We start from the raw sequence: 21,963 nt of genomic DNA on the forward strand, positions 1-21,963 counted from the left end.
ATTGCCGTGAGTCAGAAATAGGTGAGTACCTGCTCATCTGCCCACTTACTCTCCTATCCATCATTGATTTCCATTCATTTATGTAACTCTTGTTTTATTTGCCAATTTAGTGAAAGTACCACTGGAATGAGTGGATGAGGCTTCATCATGACAGACACATACAAGTCGAAAACTTCACAGGTATGTATTAACCATACACATCTTTTAGGATGTATGTAGGGATGCATGATAACAGTATTGGATACAAGTAATTTTTTATCTGTACTTGTCGTCAATACCAAAGACCATTCAGGTGCATCCAGGTGTTGTTAGAGAGCGTGATGCCGGCTTCACAGCTTATCAGGAAGCCAGGCCTCCCGGATTCTTGATTGTCAGGGAAGCCGGCGCCAAGCTCCCTCGTGGCACCTGGACGCAGGTAATGGTATTTGGTATTGACGAGTACAGATAAAAGATTACTCGTATCCAATACCGGTATCAGACCTATCTATACGTGGAGGGAATCTCAAGTGATGCATGTTCCTTTCAAACATAAAATAAAGACAGCTGTATAGAACACTTTTCCAGATCATTATATGTTGTAGTCCAAAGTTTCAGTAACAGAAATGGAAATAGTATTAGTCATCACGACTAATGCCTCGTACACACGACCGGACTTTTCAACATCAAAAGTCAGACAGAATGATTCCAGCAGACCATTCGATCGTGTGTGGGCTGCAGCGGACTTTTGATTTGCAAAAGTCTGACAGACTTTAGAAATGGAACATGTTTCAAATTTTTCCGACAGAACTCTGCCGGACCCAGTTCCTACTGAGAAATCCGCTCGTGTGTATGCTAGTCCGACGGACAAAAACCGACGCGAGGGCAGCTATTGGCTACTGGCTATGAACTTCCTTATTCTAGTCCAGTCGTACGTCATCACGTTCGAATCCGTCGGACTTTGGTGTGATTGTGTGTGGCCAAGTCCGTTCATTCGGAAAGTCCGTCAGAACTCTGTCAGAACTCTGTCAGAACTCCGTCAGAACTCCGTCGAAAGTCTGTCGGACCTAGTCCCTCGAAAAGTCCGGTCGTGTGTACGCAGCATAATACTATTTTCATTTCTGTTACTGCAACTTTGAACTACAACATATAATGATGCGGAAAAAGATAGAATACTAAGGTCAGCGAGGCAGTATAATACCTAGCTAAACCTAAATGAAGTTGTTGGTGACAACTGGCAAGGATGTTCTTTTAACTGTTTTTGGTTGATTACCATGTGTGATAGCATGTGAGTTTTTATTAAGCAACCAGCTATGTAATAAAGTGTACAATGTCACATAATAATCAATATATAAGCACTAAAGTATGCTTTTATTAGGCAAAAATTATTTGCACAAACAAACGTAGAAAAAAAAACATGTATATTAACACGTATACATATATACAACTATTAACAAAAAGGTGAGCTGAGCTGCCTTGGGTCCTTGAACAGAGGAAGAACAAGCCCTCAGATTTCCGAAGGAGAGGGTTCTCTGCTGCTCTGAGTACTAGCAGACGAACTCCCAGGCAATGGAGCATTGTGCCTGGAAATTGCTTCCATCAAAGAGAGTCTGAAATGCTCCATTGCCTGGTTCTGCTGTTGGTTTACCCGGGCTAACATAATCTCTATATGGTCAGTCTGTTGCCTGGCTGCAAGTTGAATGCTCCGGGTTAACCTCCTGATGTCCCGTGACATCCTTCGTTCAAAAATTTTTATTTTATGTTAAAATAAATTATATGTGCAGAATATAAGACAAATTATGTGATACCAGAAATAAAAAGTAGACATATTGAAGTACGGATGATACAAAGCAAAGAAGAATTTCAAGATATTCTTGTGGGAATGACAATAAATGGCCTTATATATTTTTGGATATGAAAACATTCTTATAGCTGAGTTTTAAACATTTTAATCCCAAGAAAATATAAATATGTCTAAAATAAAATATATGATTTTAAAGTTTTGACCATAACTTCTAAAGTATGTTTATAGTAAGTATTATATAGTAAGGGAAGAACATAAAAGGTATATAGGAGGGGAAGGGGAGGGAATACCGTGACATCCTTCTATTGTCACTTGCCAGACTCTGAAGTTCTCTGAGGAGCCTCTGATGCACTGCATCGTGGACAGTTGCTGGTCCAGGCGGTACAGCAGTAGATGGCAGTGCCATCTGGGTACGAGGGGGCAACAGCTGTGGCTGCTCCTGTAGAGGTACACCAGGGGCAGCATCAGATGGTGGCAGGATGTGGGAAACATGGCCCGTGGCCTCCTCTGGCCATGGGGAGAAGACAGGAGTCTGGGGAATCACAGGGGTCAGCTCTGGTTCATTCTGGAGCTCAATGCCCTCGCAAATAAGGACAGGTGAGCAAGGCAGGCTGCATTGCGCTCTCCCCTCTGACTGGTCTTGTTGATCTGAAATAGACGAGATAGCCAATGTTGATGATAGCATTCAGAGAAATAGATTTCTAGACATTAGAATAAAAATATTTATTTTACTTTTTATTTTTTATTTTGACACTGTCCTTTAAAAAAGAAATACATTTGTGTCACATATATTCCTATTACAAGGAATGTAAACATCCCATGTAATATAAAAAAAGCCCCCCCCCCCAAAAAAAAGCCCCTTTAAGACTAGAGGGCAGAAGTGGACCCGATCGTCTCCACTGCTACTGGAAAGCGGCAGAGGCGACTGGAGCGTGGTGGGCCTCTCCTGCCCCTGATGCCCACTTTTATCTGAAAGAGGACTGCCCGCTGAAGAAGATACCGCAGTTATGGCAGCTATCTGCTGCCATAACAATGGTGGTCGTCTTCAAACAGCCAACATATAACTGCGGCGGGTGGTCCTTCCTTAAGTTGTTAAGGGAACAGGTTTGGTTTTTTTAGGTTAACAAATGCTTTAAAGAAACATATGTTTGTTTTTCTTTTCATTATATAGCAAATATTTTATTTTTGCTACTCTTTTCTAAGTTCCACCCTAGTTACTGGTAGCCAATTGTAGTAGCAGTCGGATACTAAGATCAGATGCATTTCCAAATATTGTAGTAATAGAATTAACAATTATAGGTTACAATACAAACAGTGGGATCTATTTACTAAAGGAAAATACACTTTCCACTACAAGTGCACTGTAGATCTGAGGGGGATTGGATGATAAAAATCAGCAGAGCTCCACCTCATTTCAGAGTTTCTCCTCAGATTTACAGCGACTGCACTTCTGGGGAGGACATCCCCTCCGGCTGTTTGTGATAACAGACAAGCGGCTGCTTAGCCATATCGGTTGTTAAAAAACGGTACCGGGTGATGTCTGCCGCTGCAAGCATCACCCCAGTACAACACCTTGAAGCACTATATTGGTAAGTTTGTCAACGATAACGATTATTACAAAAAAGTGGCCACCAATAATCGGTCGACCCCTAGTTTGAGGTGTGTGTATGAACTTAAAAATGGATGGTTGTTAAATAGCTTTTTATGTGTTTTATAATGCCTGTTTGTAAAGTGTGGATGATGATGGTGCCTCGTGTCCTGTTTCTTTATATTGGCAGCTTGCGTATTCCACTTACGTTGAGGAGTAATGTGCCGCTGCTTTCTGACAGAAGCTGATGCTGGAGGGTCCGGGATATGGCTCAGGCTTTCTGTTAAAGAATTCTGTTAGAATAAAAGAGTTAAGGTAACCACTTTGGGACCAAGCCTATTTCTGTCAGTTATTGTTTACAATTTAAAATCATAATTTTTTGCTAGAAAATTACTAAGAACCACAAACATCATATATAAATTTACAGTAAATTTTTTTTTTTTTTTTTTAACCAGAGTAAAGTTTATTGAGCATACATAAAAAAAAAGGACTACAGAGCAATACTCAAACATAAAAGGGGGGGGGGGGGGGGGGGGGAAAGGCGCAACAAGCGCCAAGCACCATGGAAAAACAAAAAAAAAAACACACACAGTCCATGTCAAGCAGGATAGCCTAGAAAATACAGTGTACGTAATAGCATGACCACAGGTAATACACATATACATGTAACAGAGTCTCAAGGCGAATGTATCAAGGGGAAATACTGCCACCAACCACACACAATATTTATCCCGTGCAGCAATGAGGACTATTCATCCACTCATCCCAAATCTTATGAAATTTCATAGGGCAACCTCGGTTGGCATAAATGAGTCTCTTATAGGGTAGAGTTTGGTTAACAGCTCTCATCCACTGCTGGAGCGTTGGGGGGTCAGGTCTGAGCCACAATCTGGCTATCTGCATCCTGGCAGCAAAGAGGGTCTCTTGTAAGAATATTCTAAGATATTTACTTTCATCTTGAAGGGGAAGGAGACCGAGTATACATTGTCTTGGGCAGAGCGTGAGGGGGGACCCCATATGGTCATGTAGAAACTGGATTATCTGAGCCCAATACCTCTGGACGGGAGGGCAAGTCCAAATGAGATGATAAAATGTACTGGCCTGTTCACCACAGCGGGGACATGCAGGGTCAAATCCTTGTCTGTACTTAGATAACCGCCCAGGGGTGATGTAGGCCCGGTGAAGTACGTATAAGTGCGTCAACCTATCCGACATTTTGGGGGACACCTCCACCGATACCGATAGTATCTCACCCCACTGCTCATCCTCCAGAGGGCCAACATCAGCCTCCCATTTAGGTTTGAGACTATATGCGTGGGCCGTAACCCGAGGAGCAAGGAGGTGTGCATAAATAGTGGACGTAAGCTTATAAGAGTCATTGCCAAAAACCAGGCCCGCCAGGGGGGTACACTCCAGGATCGGAGGCGAATTCCCAAATTGAGCCTGCAGGGCGTGGCGGACCTGAAGGTAACGGAAAAACACCTGATTCGGGAGGCCAAACTCATCTTTAAGTGCCTGGAAGGTCTTAATACCCTGAGGTGTGTAGAAGTGAGAGACATAGATAACCCCTTTACATATCCACAGTTTATAATCCGGAATTCCCAGCAGCTCCGGGATATCGAGGTTATCCCAGAGAGGCGTATGTGCATGCAGGGGGGGTGCCCCGGACCTAGACCGCGCCACACCCCACAATCGGCAGTGGTGCGCAATCATGACACGCTGGCAGTTCGTAACAGGGCTAGCTCTATGTTTACAAAAAAGTATTTGAAAGGGGTGCGCAATGATATCCGCCACCGAGGTACACACCAGGAGGGAGTATCTCAGCTTGTCATGCATGTTCAGGTAATAAAAATGAGAGAGTTGAGAGGCCAGGTAATACGTCTCTAGGTCGGGAAGCGCTGCGCCGCCAAGACGGACCGGATATTTGAGGGTCTGCCAGGCCAGCTTGTGCCTGGAAGAGCCCCAGACAAAGGAGTTAAGGATCGATTCCATATCACGGAATAATCGCGACGGTATACGGATTGGGGCATGCCAAAAAACGTACAGGAGTTTGGGGAGGAGAATCATTTTGAAAAGACCCAAGCGGCCCATGACCCCGAGAGGGAGCCTGGACCAAACCTGGGTCTTCCGTTTCAACAGGTGAAAAAGGGGCTCGAGGTTGAGATTAATGTAGTCTGTGAGGGAACGAGAGCAGTGAATGCCGAGGTACTTAATGCGGTCCGTGCGCTCGAGAGGCAATGAGGCTTGCGTACACGTGGGGGCGGCGGGGTCGATAGGGAGAATTTGTGATTTTGACCAATTAATGCGAAGACCCGAAAAAACCCCAAAACGACCAACCACCTCCAAAACCGCCGCCAAGGAGGGGCCGGCATCCTCCAGATATAGCAGCATGTCATCCGCATAGAGGCTAAGTACCTCCGATAGTTGACCCTTGCGGAGACCGTGGATATCCGGGTGTGCTCTGATGGCCAGAGCCAGGGGCTCCACCGCCAGCGCGTACAGCATGGGTGAAATGGGGCATCCCTGACGGGTGCCCCTCTTCAAAGGGAAGGGACTAGAGATCTGACCATTGACGAGAACTCGGGCAGTGGGGGCCTGATAGAGAAGCTGTATCCAGCGCACAAATTTAGGGCCAAAGCCATAGCTGTGTAGGCACTCCCACAGGTACCCCCACTCCACCGAATCAAACGCCTTTGCGGCATCCAGACTAACAACCACCCTAGTACCCACGTTGTCATGGGAAGCCTGTAAATTCATAAACAGTCTGCGTATGTTGAAGGCCGTGTTTTTGCGGGGCATAAAGCCGGTCTGATCAGTGTGTACGAGATGGAGTATCACCTTATTAAGCCTGAGGGCGAGGATTTTGGCCAAAATCTTCACGTCCAGCTGCAGGAGCGAAATGGGGCGGTAGGAGTCAGGGTAGAGAGGGTCCTTGCCAGGCTTAGGGATGAGGACTAGCAGCGCCTCACTCATGGAACGGGGGAGTACACCGGTTTCAAAAATATGAGCATATAGCCGGCGGAGCTTAGGGAGTAGGGTCTCCTGGAATTGATTATAAAACTCCCTGGGGAGGCCGTCTGACCCCGGGGCCTTAGAAGGTGGCAAACATGCTATAGCCTCCGCTATGCAGTCCTCGGTAATGGGAGCCTCCAAAAGCTCCACCTGCGATTCGGAGAGGACAGGGAAATCCACCGTCTGCAGCAGGGCACGCAAGTCGTCCAAGGAGCCAGAGGCCTCAGAAGTATACAGGTCGGCAAAAAAACGCCGAAACTCCTGGGCTACCTCCTGTGGATCCGACAGCGTGATTCCCGCCGCAGACACGAGCTGGACCACAACCGGGGGGCCATGGTCCAGGCGAGCCAAATAAGCCAGCAGACCCCCTGCCCTCTCCCCATATTCATAGACTTTTTGTTTGGTAAAAAAAATCTTTCTCCCCGCTCTATCCAGGTGTAATTGGTCAGTAAGCCTAGACTGTAGCCTTAGCTTAGAGGAGTTGGAGGGGGTGGGATGCGCCAAAAATGCGCCTTCCAGCTCCACCAGCAGCTCCTCAGCCTGCTGGATAGCGAGCCCCGAGGATTTCTTGAACTGGTTAATGCGTGTGGACATAAACATACGGGCATGCAATTTAAAAGCCTCCCAAACCAGCCCGAATGGTGCAGAGTCCGCATTTGTCTGAAAATAATGAACCCATTCCCTCTGGACTGCCTCCAAATCAGGGAGAGCCGTCAGCCAGAACGGGTTCAGTCTCCACAAGCGGGAAGCTGGTGTGGAGGGCAGGCGAAGCCGAGCCCAGCACGGCGAATGATCAGACAAGACCCGAGTCCCAATCTCCGCATCCAAAAGACACGGAAGCAGGGTAGGGGAACACAGAATCAGGTCTATCCTGGACATTGCATCATGCGCTGGCGTGAAACAGGAATACTCCCTGCGGGAGGGGTGTTTATACCTCCAAACGTCCGTCAGAGCAAACTCGGCTAAAAAGTTGCCGAACCTGGTCCGAACCGGGGGAGAGGAGGGGGCTTGGGAACGGGTGAGTCTATCCAAGGCAGGGGACACCACGGAGTTAAAATCACCCAACCATAGCGACGGCAACGTGGGGTGCCGCAACATAAAATTAACCCCGTGCTGGAGGACCTCAAACTGGAAGGGTGGGGGAATGTAAAAAGCTAAGAGCAAAAATTCAAGACCCCCTGCCGTGATGTGCAGAAATAAATAGCGACCCCGCCTGTCAGAGCATAAATCATGAAGGCAAAACTGAACGGACTTGGCTACAAGGACAGCTACCCCGCTGGAATTACTAGTAAAGGGGGCATGGTACATCCACCCCACCCAAGGTTTTTTAAGGGATAGCTGTAACTGACCCGTGATATGTGTCTCGGTAAGTACCATGATGTCAGCCCGCATCTGTTTAAGATGGGAGAGCACCGCAACCCTCTTTGACTTTTCCCGCAGGCCACGCACGTTCCACGTGACTACCTTAAGGGAAGCCATAACAACTGGAAGGTGCAATTCAGGAATAAGGAGACATATGGTGGCCATAAAGACCCAGCGACCCCCGTCGGGGAGCCCCCGCAAGGGAAAGCGGCTAAGGCGAACGCGCCACCACCACCCTGCGCAGGGGCTGCCCGTCTAGTAAATACCAGGGTCAGAGACAACCCCCGCAGCGGTGAAGGCACAGGGGCAAGCAAAGAGACAATTAGCAGACATGGATTAGAGAATACAAACATAAAAAGAGCATGGTGCATAAACATTAAACAGAAACTAAAACTGGTAGAGTAGAGCAGAACAGCGCCTACACTGGACCGGCAAGGCAGGCAAAACACACAGTAGTCCAGTAGCCACATGGAAACTGAGGCCGGCCAGGGAAACACACTTTGGAGTGACAGGAGGGACCGCGCCCAGCCATCCCGGACCGCAGGAGGAAAATCCAGATCCGCAGGGCGAGAATGGCCAGACACACTCCCAAGTGGGGGAAGGGGCGAACAAGAGTCAACTGTGCTGTGCAGCTGGGTAGGGGGACACGGCATGGGGAAGTCTCAGTCAATACCAGTGCCCATTTTCCCGGCTGCCAAAATGTCTAGGGAACGGTGGGACCCATGTTTAGCAAAACAAAAGGGAGAACATGCGGCTGAAGCAGGGGCATGCAGATGTTGATCAGAGGCACACAGGAGCATGAGAGAGGCAACCAGGGATCAAGGAGAGGGAGGGGGCCAGCAAAACAGGGGAAGGTGGCAGAAGTGCAAAGTTACTCACTGCATGGGATGAAGCCGGCCATCATAAGGAGACATTGCAGACAGGGCCAAGACACCCGGAGGCCATCAGTCAAGCAGGGGCATCGTCAGGGCGTTGTTCCAGCCAGGAAAGGGCAGCCGAGGGATCCTCAAAAAAGTGAGCTTTGCCATCCCGCACTACACGGAGCCGTGCAGGGAACATCATAGCGTATACCAGGTGGCGGGTGTGGAGCTGGCGCTTGACTTCCGTGAATTGAGCCCTCTTCTTCTGGATCTCCGCAGAAAAGTCTGGGAACACCGCTATACGCTTATCTTCATATGGGATGTTACCTTTCTCCCTGGTGAGGCGTAGAACCGCGTCCCGGTCGCGGTAATTAAGCATCTTCGCGATGAAAGTGCGTGGTGGAGCACCAGGAGGCGGGGGTCTAGAGGCCAGGCGGTGGGCACGCTCGACCGCAAAGGTAAGTGAGAAGGCCTCCCGACCAAAATTGGCGATCAGTAGATGCTCTAGGAATGCTGGGGGGTCATTGCCTTCTGCCTTCTCAGGCAGCCCCACAAAACGAAGGTTGGAGCGTCTCATCCTGTTCTCGAGCTCGTCCTGCTTAGCTAGGACAGTGGATAGCTGGTGCTGCATTCTTTCGGTGGATATTTGGAGGGGGGGGGATGTCATCCTCCACCTGGCCCAGCCTGCGCTCCGTCTCCCCGACCCTCTCGCGCAGCTTATGCAGGTCCTGGCGAATGAGGGAGATGTCGACCTTCACCTCCTCAATCCTGGAGGTGAGAGAAGTGCGGCAGAGGGTCACAGCCTCGAGGATACGTGCTGTGTCGCCCGAAGGAGGATTGTCAGCAGCCGGGCCCGGAGCGACGCCATCTTCCTCCACGAGGTCCGGGGCATCAGCACGGAACCTTCCCAGCTTCGCGAGGGCTCCCTGGGACTTTTTAGGCGGCGACATTCGGGCACACGGTGCTCCCGGTGGAGATAGCGCCGTTCTCCGGGTAAAGGATACGATGGGGTCCGCAAGGATAGAAGAACGGATAAAGGGCAGCCGGAGCTCACAGAAAGAGCGTCCTACTCCATGCCGCTGCAGGCCACGCCCCCCACAGTAAATTTATTTAGCCCAATTTTTGGGGATATTGTGATAGACGATGTTACTCAAAGTAAATAGATATCGAACATGTTATGGTTTAAAATGGCAAATGCTCTTGGCAAGAAACTACGGTACTTAGAAAATCACTATAGATGAGCATGGAATTTTTGTTTTACAATTACCAGTTTAGAGTTACAGAGGAGATATTTTGCTATAATTATTTCCCTCAATGTGAGGATCGCGGCAATACCTCACAAGTATGATTTGAACACCATTTACATTTGCGGACGCCACATATGTGTTTTCTTCTGTCAGCGAGCATGCGGGGCACTTTCAAATAATTTTTTTTGTTCTTATTTGTTTATTTTTTCCAGTTTTACTTTAATAAAAAAACCCAATCCCCAAATCCCTCCTTTGCATGTACAAGTATTCAAAAAGCAAAAATCCTGTTTCTTTATATTGGCAGCTTGCGTATTCTACTTACGTTGAGGAGTAATGTGCCGCTGCTTCCTGACAGAAGCTGATGCTGGAGGGTCCGGGATATGGCTCAGGCTTTCTGTTAAAGATAGAATAAAAGAGTTAAGGTAACCACTTCTGGACCAAGCCAATTTCTGACAGATATAGATTTTTTGCTAGAAAATTACTAAGAACCACAAACATCATTATATATATATAAGAAGGCCAGTATGGTGGCCTGAAATTATGGGAGGAGCCCGGAGGGGTATTTATCCAGCCCGTTCGTCTGTGTTCCTTGTCGGTTCCTGTGCGCGATAGTTGCTACGTCACAGATCTAGGGCCGACTATTCAAGACCATTCGTTAGAGTGAGTTCAGTGTTCGTGAGTTCCCGTGTTCGTTAAAAGTCCTGTCTTCGTCTTCGTGTTACAAGTCTGTTTTTGTCTTCGTGAGCGTTCGTGTATTTGTCTGAGTGTCGCAATACTCGAAACTTGCCGGTGTCGTACAACGCATCTGGTCCGGCTGTCGCAGGCAGGGCTTCGGCTCCCATTTCTCATTTCATGTTATTTCATGTCACTAAACTGTGATACGTTAAACTGATGAACCACTCACTGAAATGTCACGATCGTATTTTCCGATATTGTTTCACGCATTCGCTACCTCAAACATTTGTGCTCCTTAGCTTCTCGAAAGAAGTCGTTGTCACTCGTCCATGACACCACATCGAGCATTTTATTTCACAGACATTTCGCTATGTGGACCAAATCACTGGTCTCTACTAGGGATGAGCCGAACACCCCCCGGTTCGGTTCGCACCAGAACTTGCGAACGACCCCCGCGTTCGGCACGAACGTTAGAACCCCATTGAAGTCTATGGGACTCGAACGTTCGAATTGGAAAGTGCTAATTTTAACGGCTAATATGCAAGATAGTATGCTAAAAAGGGTTTGGCGATCTGCCTCCTGCCTCAGGGGACATGGGTCACTGCAAAAAAAAGTTTTAAAAACTACCGTTTTGGCGGGAGCACTGATTTTAATGACGATTAAAGTGAAAAAAAAAAGTGAAATATTCCTTTAAATATGGTGCCTGGGGGGTGTCTATATAGTATGCCTGTGAAGTGCCACGTGTTTCCCGTGTTTAGAACAGTCCCTGCACAAAATGACATTAAACGGAAATAACACCATTTAAAACTGCTTGCGGTTTTAATGTTATATCTGGTTCCTGCAATATGGTTGAAAATCATTCAGAAAAATGGCATGGGTAGCCCTCCCTGCCCATTACCAGCCTATTTGGGTCTTGTACGCACATTAAGGGGAACCCTGTACCCATATTAAAAAAAAGGAAATGCGTGTGGCCCCCAGGCCCTATATACTCAGAACAGCAGTATACAGGCGGTGCAAACAAGACAGGGACTGTGTAGGTTTGTTGTGTTAAGTTGAATCTGTTTGTCATTTTCAACCGGTACATTTTTAAAGTGTAGCTCCAGTCAAAAAAAATATCTTTAAGCTTTTTGGAAAACATAGGGAAGGGTTATCACCCCTGTATAATTTGTTTTGTCGTCCATCTTTTTTCATCTCACTTGCTGTTGTCTCCTTCCGTTTGCAAGTAGGAGATGTTTGTAAATTGGATGTTTGAAAGTAGGGGCCTGCCCTATATGCTCTGCAGAAATGGCGGAACAAGGTGTTGGTTTTGCAACAACATTGTAAGCCCTCAAAGTGACTCTTGGTGGCCGCTGGAGCGCCCTGCTGTGAACGATTATATCAAGAATTGTAATTACATGCCATTGTTGAACAGTGGTAGAAAAATTGACCTTTGGTGGTTGTGGTGCTGGTGCCACAACACTATAAGTCCTCACAGTTACTCTGGGTGGGCACAGGAAGGGGCCCTCCTGTGAAATATTATATCAAGAATTGTAATTACATGTCCCTGTTAAACAGGGGCAGAAAAATTGGGCCTTAGGCACTGGTGCCATCACACTGCAACCTCTGCCATACACTCTAGTTTTTTTGCAGGAATTAGCCCTGCTGCAAAGCATTGCATCAAAAATTTTACTTAAACGCCCCTGTTAAACAGGGGCAGAAAAATTGGGCCTTAGGCACTGGTGCCATCACACTGCAACCTCTGCCATACACTCTAGTTTTTTTGCAGGAATTAGCCCTGCTGCAAAGCATTGCATCAAAAATTTTACTTAAACGCCCCTGTTAAACAGGGGCAGAAAAATTGGGCCTTAGGCACTGGTGCCATCACACTGCAACCTCTGCCATACACTCTAGTTTTATTGCAGGAATTAGCCCTGCTGCAAAGCATTGCATCAAAAATTGTACTTAAACGCCCCTGTTAAACAGGGGCAGAAAAATTGGGCCTTAGGCACTGGTGCCATCACACTGCAACCTCTGCCATACACTCTAGTTTTATTGCAGGAATTAGCCCTGCTGCAAAGCATTGCATCAAAAATTTTACTTAAACGCCCCTGTTAAACAGGGGCAGAAAAATTGGGCCTTAGGCACTGGTGCCATCACACTGCAACCTCTGCCATATACTCTAGTTTTTTTTGCAGGAATTAGCCCTGCTGCAAAGCATTGCATCAAAAAGTGTACTTAAACGCCCCTGTTAAACAGGGGCAGAAAAATTGGGCTGCTGGCATCACCCAGAACCAAAAATGTTCTTCCAACATATCAGCGGAGGAGGAAGAGGATAGACAATCAACATAACAGGACAGTCACTCAGCATCAGCATAGGCAGTCTTGAAGGGATGTGGTATTTCAAAAAAAATTATTCGGTTACATCAGCTTCAGGTGCTTGGTAGCTGTGGGTGATCCAAGACTGATTCATCTTGATGAAGGTCAGTCGATCAACTGATTCGGTGGACAGGCGCACCCTGTGATCGGTAACGAAGCCACCAGCAGCACTGAAGGTGCGTTCCGAAAGAACGCTGGATGCAGGACAGGCCAGTAGCTCAATTGCATACTGTGCAAGCTCTGGCCAGTGATCCATCCTCAAGACCCAGTAAGCCAGAGGATTTTCAGTGGGAAAGGTGTCCAAGTCTGACCTTGCCCCTAGGTATTCCTGCACCATGTAAATTAGACGCTGGCGATGGGTGCTGGAACCAATCATACCTTGGGGCTGCGGACTAAAAAATTGTCTGAAAGCATCAGTCAGACGGCCACCTTCTCCACCGCTCCTTCTGACTGATGCCTCAGCAACACGTTGTCCAGGACCAGGAGTTTGTGACCTCCCAGTCTCTGGGAACGCGTTGCACAGAGCTTTCTGCAAGGCCTCCCGGAGATGTCTCATCCTCTGCTCCCTCTGCGATGGCAAGATAAGGTCGGCAACCTTACCCTTGTACCGTGGATCAAGGAGAGTGGCCAGCCAGTAATGGTCCCTCTCCTTGATCCGAAGAATACGAGGATCCTTCCGCAGGCTTTGCAGGATCAGGGAGGCCATGCAGCGTAGGTTAGCTGAGGCATTCGGTCCGGAGTCCTCTGGGTCACTAAGGACAACATGATCCGCAGCTACCTCCTCCCAGCCACGTACAAGTCCACATGTTTCTTGGGACTGTAAATCATCCCTATAAGACTGCTGCTGCTGATGCTGAGTGCCAGCCTCCACCTCCATGCTGACACAATCATCCTCCTCCTCCTCTTCCTCCTCCTCACCCTCTTCCTATGTGATGGGTGGCACAGCAGGAACACTGTCTGGATAAAGGGGGCCTTGAGAGGCAAGGAAGTCCTCCTCTTCCTGCCTCTGTTCTGCCTCAAGTGCCCTGTCCATTATTCCACGCAGCGTATGCTCCAAGAGGTGGACAAGAGGTATAGTGTCACTGATGCATGCACTGTCACTGCTCACCATCCTTGTGGCCTCCTCAAACGGTGACAGGACAGTGCATGCATCCCTGATCATGCCCCACTGGCGTGGTGAGAAAAAACCAAGCTCTCCTGACCCTGTCCTGGTGCCGTAGTCGCACAGGTACTCATTGATGGCCCTCTGCTGCGTGTGCAGCCGCTGCAGCATGGCCAATGTTGAGTTCCATCTGGTGGGCATGTCACATATAAGGCGGTTCTTGGGCAGGTTCAACTCCTTTTGGAGCTCAGCCAGCCGAGCACAGGCATTAAATGATCGGCGGAAATGCACACAGACTCTCCTGGCCTGTTTCAGGACATCCTGTAAGCCGGGGTACCTGCCCAAGAACCGCTGCACCACCAGGTTAAGGACGTGAGCTACACAGGGCACATGGGTCAGTTGTCCCTGTCGGAGGGCGGAGAGGAGGTTGGTGCCATTGTCGCAAACCACCATTCCTGGCTTAAGCTGGCGTGGCTTCAACCACCTCTCGGCCTGCCCCTGCAGAGCTGACAAAACATCCGCCCCAGTGTGGCTCCTGTCCCCCAAACAAACCAGCGCAAGCACGGCATGGCATCGTTTTGCCTGCGTACTTGCGTAGCCCCTGCAACGCCTACGGAGCACCGCTGGTTCTGAGGACAGAGCACTGGAAGAGGCCATGGAGGAAGAAGAAGAGGAGGGGGTGGAGGAGAGAGGTGTGTCACAACCAATAGTAGCATTTTGGAGGCGTGGTGGCGGAACAACCTCCAATACTACTGCACCTTGTCCTGCATCCTTCCCAGCAGCCAGAAGAGTGACCCAATGGGCCGTGAAAGACAGGTAACGTCCCTGTCCATGCCTGCTGGACCATGAGTCAGCGGTAATATGCACCTTACCGCTGACCGCCCTGTCCAGCGAGGCAAGGACATTGCCTTCCACATGCCGGTAGAGAGCCGGAATTGCCTTCCGTGAGAAAAAGTGGTGTTTGGGGACCTGCCACTGAGGAACCGCACATTGTACAAACTCACGGAAGGGGGCCGAGTCTACCAACTGAAAAGGCAGCAGTTGAAGTGCTAGCAATTTAGCCAAGCTAGCATTCAACCGCTGGGCATGTGGATGGCTGGGAGTAAATTTCTTCCGCCGGTCCAGCAGCTGGGGCAGGGACATTTGTCTGCTATAATCGGACGTGGATGTACCACTAGCAGAGTTCCCGGAAGCACTTGGCTGTGACACACCTAATTCTACACCTTCATTCCTCTCAGAGCAGGTTTCAGAGAGGACTGAAGGTCTAGTGGGGTTGGAGATGCCAGCTGATGAGGAGCAAGGAGAGGTCCGCTTTGTTCTTTGGTGTGGGTCTTTGAGGTATGCTTGCCAACGAGCTGCATGGCAGGTCAACATATGTCTGGTCAAGCATTTGGTGCCCAAGCGGCTGATGTTTTGGCCACGTGAGATACGCTTGAGACATATGTTGCAAATAGCAGCGGTGCGATCTGATGCACTCGTCTCAAAAAAGGCCCACACCAAAGAACTTTTAGAATAACGCGCAGAGGAAGCGCTCTGCGCAGGCGGAGCTCTGCGGTGTGATTCAGTCGGTGTGCTGCCCCTAAGCTGGCCCCCGGAGGGCATCCTGCCTCGTTGGACATGTGCCTCCTCCTCCTCCTCCTCCTCCTCCCTCCTTCCAGGCACCCACGTGGAGTCAGTGCCCTCATCATCCCCTCCCTCTTCATCGCTGTAGCAAACCTGGCAGTATGCTGCAGCTTGTGGAACATGACTGCCAGATTGCTGTCCTTCTTGAGCATCCCCTCTCTCTGTGCTCATGCTACTGCCTTCCTCTAGCTGAGTGTCATCATCAGAGCCCACCAAACACTGGGCATCCTCCTGGAGCATGTACCCAACACTGTGCTCAAAGAGTTCAGGAGACTCCTCAGGAGGACGTGGTGGGTCTAGGGAAGGAGTCACTGATGATGACATTGAGAGGAGGGACGACGATGTGTTAGCAGCTGCTTTTCTACTACCCTGAGACTGGGTGAGAGAGGATGAGGAGGATGAAGAGGGCTTGGTCATCCACTCTACCAAGTCGTTGGCATGTTGCGGTTCAACATGTCCAGCTGCAGAAAAGAAGGACAAGCATGTCCCATGGCCACGTGCTGATGACAATGCACCGCGTCCCCGACCAGCACTGTTGTCTCTAGACACAGAGCCTGCTTGCCCTCTTTTATCGGCTCGCGCCTGTCTGCCTCTCCTTGCTGGCCTTCCAGACATGGTAATGGCCTGAAGGGAGTTGGGTAAAACAGTAGTTGGGTAGTTTATATTGTGCTGGAGGCACACAACACCCACTAACTCCTGCAGATGCCTTTTTTATAGAACAGCAGAGTTAAAGGGGTATATACAGATGTATACTGTGCTGTGCTGGAAGCACACACAACTTCCAATAACTCCAGCAGATGTCAATCGGGCCCAAATAGAGAACAGCTATGTAGGTGGATAATAGCGGTATGTACTGGGTACAGAGCAGGCACACAGCACGCACTATCTCCTGAGTAACACTGCTGACTGCAAGCTCTATTGTTAAAGATGGACCACTAGCTATATAGGTGAGGTGAATATCACGGTGTATACTGCGGTCAGGGCACGCAGACAATAACCAGAAAACAGCAGAGTTAAAGGGGTATATACAGATGTATACTGTGCTGTGCTGGAAGCACACACAACTTCCAATAACTCCAGCAGATGTCAATCGGGCCCAAATAGAGAACAGCTATGTAGGTGGATAATAGCGGTATGTACTGGGTACAGAGCAGGCACACAGCACGCACTATCTCCTGAGTGACACTGCTGACTGCAAGCTCTATTGTTAAAGATGGACCACTAGCTATATAGGTGAGGTGAATATCACGGTGTATACTTCGGTCAGGGCACGCAGACAATAACCAGAAAACAGCAGAGTTAAAGGGGTATATACAGATGTATACTGTGCTGTGCTGGAAGCACACACAACTTCCAATAACTCCAGCAGATGCCAATCGGGCCCAAATAGAGAACAGCTATGTAGGTGGATAATAGCGGTATGTACTGGGTACAGAGCAGGCACACAGCACGCACTATCTCCTGAGTGACACTGCTGACTGCAAGCTCTATTGTTAAAGATGGACCACTAGCTATATAGGTGAGGTGAATATCACGGTGTATACTTCGGTCAGGGCACGCAGACAATAACCAGAAAACAGCAGAGTTAAAGGGGTATATACAGATGTATACTGTGCTGTGCTGGAAGCACACACAACTTCCAATAACTCCAGCAGATGCCAATCGGGCCCAAATAGAGAACAGCTATGTAGGTGGATAATAGCGGTATGTACTGGGTACAGAGCAGGCACACAGCACGCACTATCTCCTGAGTGACACTGCTGACTGCAAGCTCTATTGTTAAAGATGGACCACTAGCTATATAGGTGAGGTGAATATCACGGTGTATACTTCGGTCAGGGCACGCAGACAATAACCAGAAAACAGCAGAGTTAAAGGGGTATATACAGATGTATACTGTGCTGTGCTGGAAGCACACACAACTTCCAATAACTCCAGCAGATGCCAATCGGGCCCAAATAGAGAACAGCTATGTAGGTGGATAATAGCGGTATGTACTGGGTACAGAGCAGGCACACAGCACGCACTATCTCCTGAGTGACACTGCTGACTGCAAGCTCTATTGTTAAAGATGGACCACTAGCTATATAGGTGAGGTGAATATCACGGTGTATACTTCGGTCAGGGCACGCAGACAATAACCAGAAAACAGCAGAGTTAAAGGGGTATATACAGATGTATACTGTGCTGTGCTGGAAGCACACACAACTTCCAATAACTCCAGCAGATGCCAATCGGGCCCAAATAGAGAACAGCTATGTAGGTGGATAATAGCGGTATGTACTGGGTACAGAGCAGGCACACAGCACGCACTATCTCCTGAGTGACACTGCTGACTGCAAGCTCTATTGTTAAAGATGGACCACTAGCTATATAGGTGAGGTGAATATCACGGTGTATACTGCGGTCAGGGCACGCAGACAATAACCAGAAAACAGCAGAGTTAAAGGGGTATATACAGATGTATACTGTGCTGTGCTGGAAGCACACACAACTTCCAATAACTCCAGCAGATGTCAATCGGGCCCAAATAGAGAACAGCTATGTAGGTGGATAATAGCGGTATGTACTGGGTACAGAGCAGGCACACAGCACGCACTATCTCCTGAGTGACACTGCTGACTGCAAGCTCTATTGTTAAAGATGGACCACTAGCTATATAGGTGAGGTGAATATCACGGTGTATACTTCGGTCAGGGCACGCAGACAATAACCAGAAAACAGCAGAGTTAAAGGGGTATATACAGACGTATACTGTGCTGTGCTGGAAGCACACACAACTTCCAATAACTCCAGCAGATGCCAATCGGGCCCAAATAGAGAACAGCTATGTAGGTGGATAATAGCGGTATGTACTGGGTACAGAGCAGGCACACAGCACGCACTATCTCCTGAGTGACACTGCTGACTGCAAGCTCTATTGTTAAAGATGGACCACTAGCTATATAGGTGAGGTGAATATCACGGTGTATACTGCGGTCAGGGCACGCAGACAATAACCAGAAAACAGCAGAGTTAAAGGGGTATATACAGATGTATACTGTGCTGTGCTGGAAGCACACACAACTTCCAATAACTCCAGCAGATGTCAATCGGGCCCAAATAGAGAACAGCTATGTAGGTGGATAATAGCGGTATGTACTGGGTACAGAGCAGGCACACAGCACGCACTATCTCCTGAGTGACACTGCTGACTGCAAGCTCTATTGTTAAAGATGGACCACTAGCTATATAGGTGAGGTGAATATCACGGTGTATACTGCGGTCAGGGCACGCAGACAATAACCAGAAAACAGCAGAGTTAAAGGGGTATATACAGATGTATACTGTGCTGTGCTGGAAGCACACACAACTTCCAATAACTCCAGCAGATGCCAATCGGGCCCAAATAGAGAACAGCTATGTAGGTGGATAATAGCGGTATGTACTGGGTACAGAGCAGGCACACAGCACGCACTATCTCCTGAGTGACACTGCTGACTGCAAGCTCTATTGTTAAAGATGGACCACTAGCTATATAGGTGAGGTGAATATCACGGTGTATACTGCGGTCAGGGCACGCAGACAATAACAAGAAAACAGCAGAGTTAAAGGGGTATATACAGATGTATACTGTGCTGTGCTGGAGGCACACACAACTTCCAATAACTCCAGCAAATGACAATCGGGCTCAAATAGAGAACAGCTATGTAGGTGTATATAGTGGTATGTACTGGGTACAGAGCACGCAGACAGCACGCACTAACACTACTGACTGCAAGCTCTATTATTAAAGCTAGATCACTAGCTATATAGGTGAGGTGAATATAGTGGTGTATACTGCGGTCAGGGCACAGACAGTAACCACTACACAAGAGCAAAATAGTAAATCAGCCAAAAACGATTGGTGTGTAACTGTGTTGAAGGTACACAGAACACCCACTGCTTCAGATGCTAACAAACACTACACGAGGCCGCCTGAAAGGCAGCTTTATATAGTGTGGGGCGTGCACTACACAGTCTGAGCTATGATTGGCCACAGGCAGGATGCCTGTGGCCAACCATTGCTCTTCCCGCTACTGGCGCTGCGATTGGCCAAGCATGCGGGGTCACAGTGCATGCTTGGCCAATCGTGAGACAGCAATGCATTGCGCCATCGCAGTGCATTGTGGGCCACACGAATTTTGCCGCGAACGGCCCAAACGTTCGGAATTCGGCGAACGCACGAACGACCGATGTTCGAGTCGAACATGCGTTCGACTCGAACACGAAGCTCATCCCTAGTCTCTACCAAACATCCCAAATCGTTCGGATAATTTTGAAAATTTTCAAACAGATGTTCTAAGTTCTAATCAAGTTCGGATCATTTCAATCATTTCATAATCATTTAATTTCATTTCATTTCGGTCACGAGTTGCGCTCCGATTCGAATCTAGTCGCATCTCCGATGCACCGATTCGCTCCGGTGGGCCCCAGTTGTCGGCCTCATTTCAGTACATGCTCCAGAGAGAGAATCATTCGCAGGTTCAGGCATAGTTTTCGATTCTTGTCTTTGTCATGGCATATCATTTCTGGTCACTTATTACGCCCCGTTACGAATCCAGTCGCATTCTACCGATGCACCGATTCGCCTCGGTACGCCCAGTTGTTTGACCTCTTTTCTGTACATGCTCCAAAGACGGATTCTTTACTGAATCGTTGGGCCAGTCGTTGATTCCGGTCTCTGTCATGGCATGTAACTTATTACACTCCGATTCGAATCCTGTCGCAGTTAGCATGCACCGATTTGTTCCGGTGTGCCCAGCTGCTTGGCCTCATTTCAGTACATGCTCCAGAGACAGGGTTCACTATCAAATAATGAGCGCAGCCATTGATCCTTGTCTTTGTCATGGGTATCATTTCGTTTCACCTATCATGTTCCGACACAAATAGTCACGCTTGTTCACTAATTCGTCTCGGCGTGCCCCAGGACAGGCCTCATTTCAGTACATGCTCCAGAGTCCGTTTCGTGCTCAGTCGCAACATTACGGCATGGCGATCCGGGCCTCTATCATGGAAACTTTCTGTTATAGAATTCACCTTGGCCTTTGGCATGTTGAGGGACGTCGTCTGCTCAGCCTCCCCCAACAGGAGGGAGGAGCTGGACCGGTACCTCCACACAGTTGTGGACCTGGGCTACAAATACGGTGGCTTTGGGTTTTACGACTACCGCCGCTCTTTCTCTGCCAAAGCAGCCGCTAGACTCCTTCAGTTTCAGATGCCGACTGACTGGAGCATCATGGACACGGAGTTGTTCTGCCGCCACTTTGCGGGCTTATATTCTCCCCTCTGTGCAATTTGTCAGTCAGCCACCCACACCGCCACCTGGTGCGCCAGCTCATCAGCAGTTCGCCCCTCAGAGAACCCTTCAACCTAGGGTACCGCTCAGGGTCAACAGGCCCCCGCACGCCTACCTCAGGTAGACAGGTTTGGGCGTCCGGTCAAAACCGTAGGTGACGCGGCGATCTGTAACAATTACAATTACGGCTCATGCAACTTCAGCCAATGCCGGCTGCTCCATATCTGCACCCTGTGCCAAAGGGCTCATCCCAGGCTCATATGCGAGGTGAAACAACTTAAAAAGACATGACTAAGCCGGGTCGACGTCTCTTGGCTCAGCTTCTACCTGGCAGGTCACCCCACTCCAATGCTGTCCGTCTAACTTGCTCAAGGCTATACTCAAGGCTTCCATACGGGTCTCATATCTCTCCCCCATGTTACGCATGAGTGCCAGAACCTATGATCAGCGACCTTTGACAAACCAGCCATTGACCAGCTCCTGCAAGCCGAGCTAGATCGGGACTTTATGATAGGCCCTTTCACCCAGCCCCCCTTCAACACCTGGAGAGTTAGCCCTATCGGGCTTGTTAAGGGTACATTTTCAAATAAATTGAGATTGGTGTACGACTTGTCAGCGCCTCATTCCTCTTCTATCCCCAGTCTTAATTCCCTCATCCCCTCCGAGGAGTTTTCACTTAAATACGCCTCTGTGGACATGACTATCCAGGCCATACTCAAGACAGGCACGGGCACCTGGCTCTCTAAGGCTGATATTGCGGATGCTTTTAAGCTCCTCCCGATCCACCCGTCCCTTTGGTGCTGGCACGGCATCAAGTGGAGGGACCTCTATTATTTTACAACCAAGCTGACCTTCGGGTCTAAGAGCAGTCCCTGGCTCTTTGATACATTTGCTCAGGCACTTAAGTGGGTCCTGCTACACGTAGCCCGATGTCAGGAAGTTATACACTATCTGGACGACTTCCTGTTGATCGAGCCACCCGGCTCACCGCCAGGGGACTTGGATAGATTGAGGGTAGTTTTCGTAATCTAAATATCCCTAT

Source organism: Lithobates pipiens, unplaced genomic scaffold (assembly GCF_037356315.1).
Source record: "Lithobates pipiens isolate NorthernLeopardFrog02 unplaced genomic scaffold, aLitPip1_a1.2 Scaffold_22, whole genome shotgun sequence".
NCBI classification, from domain to species: domain Eukaryota; kingdom Metazoa; phylum Chordata; class Amphibia; order Anura; family Ranidae; genus Lithobates; species Lithobates pipiens.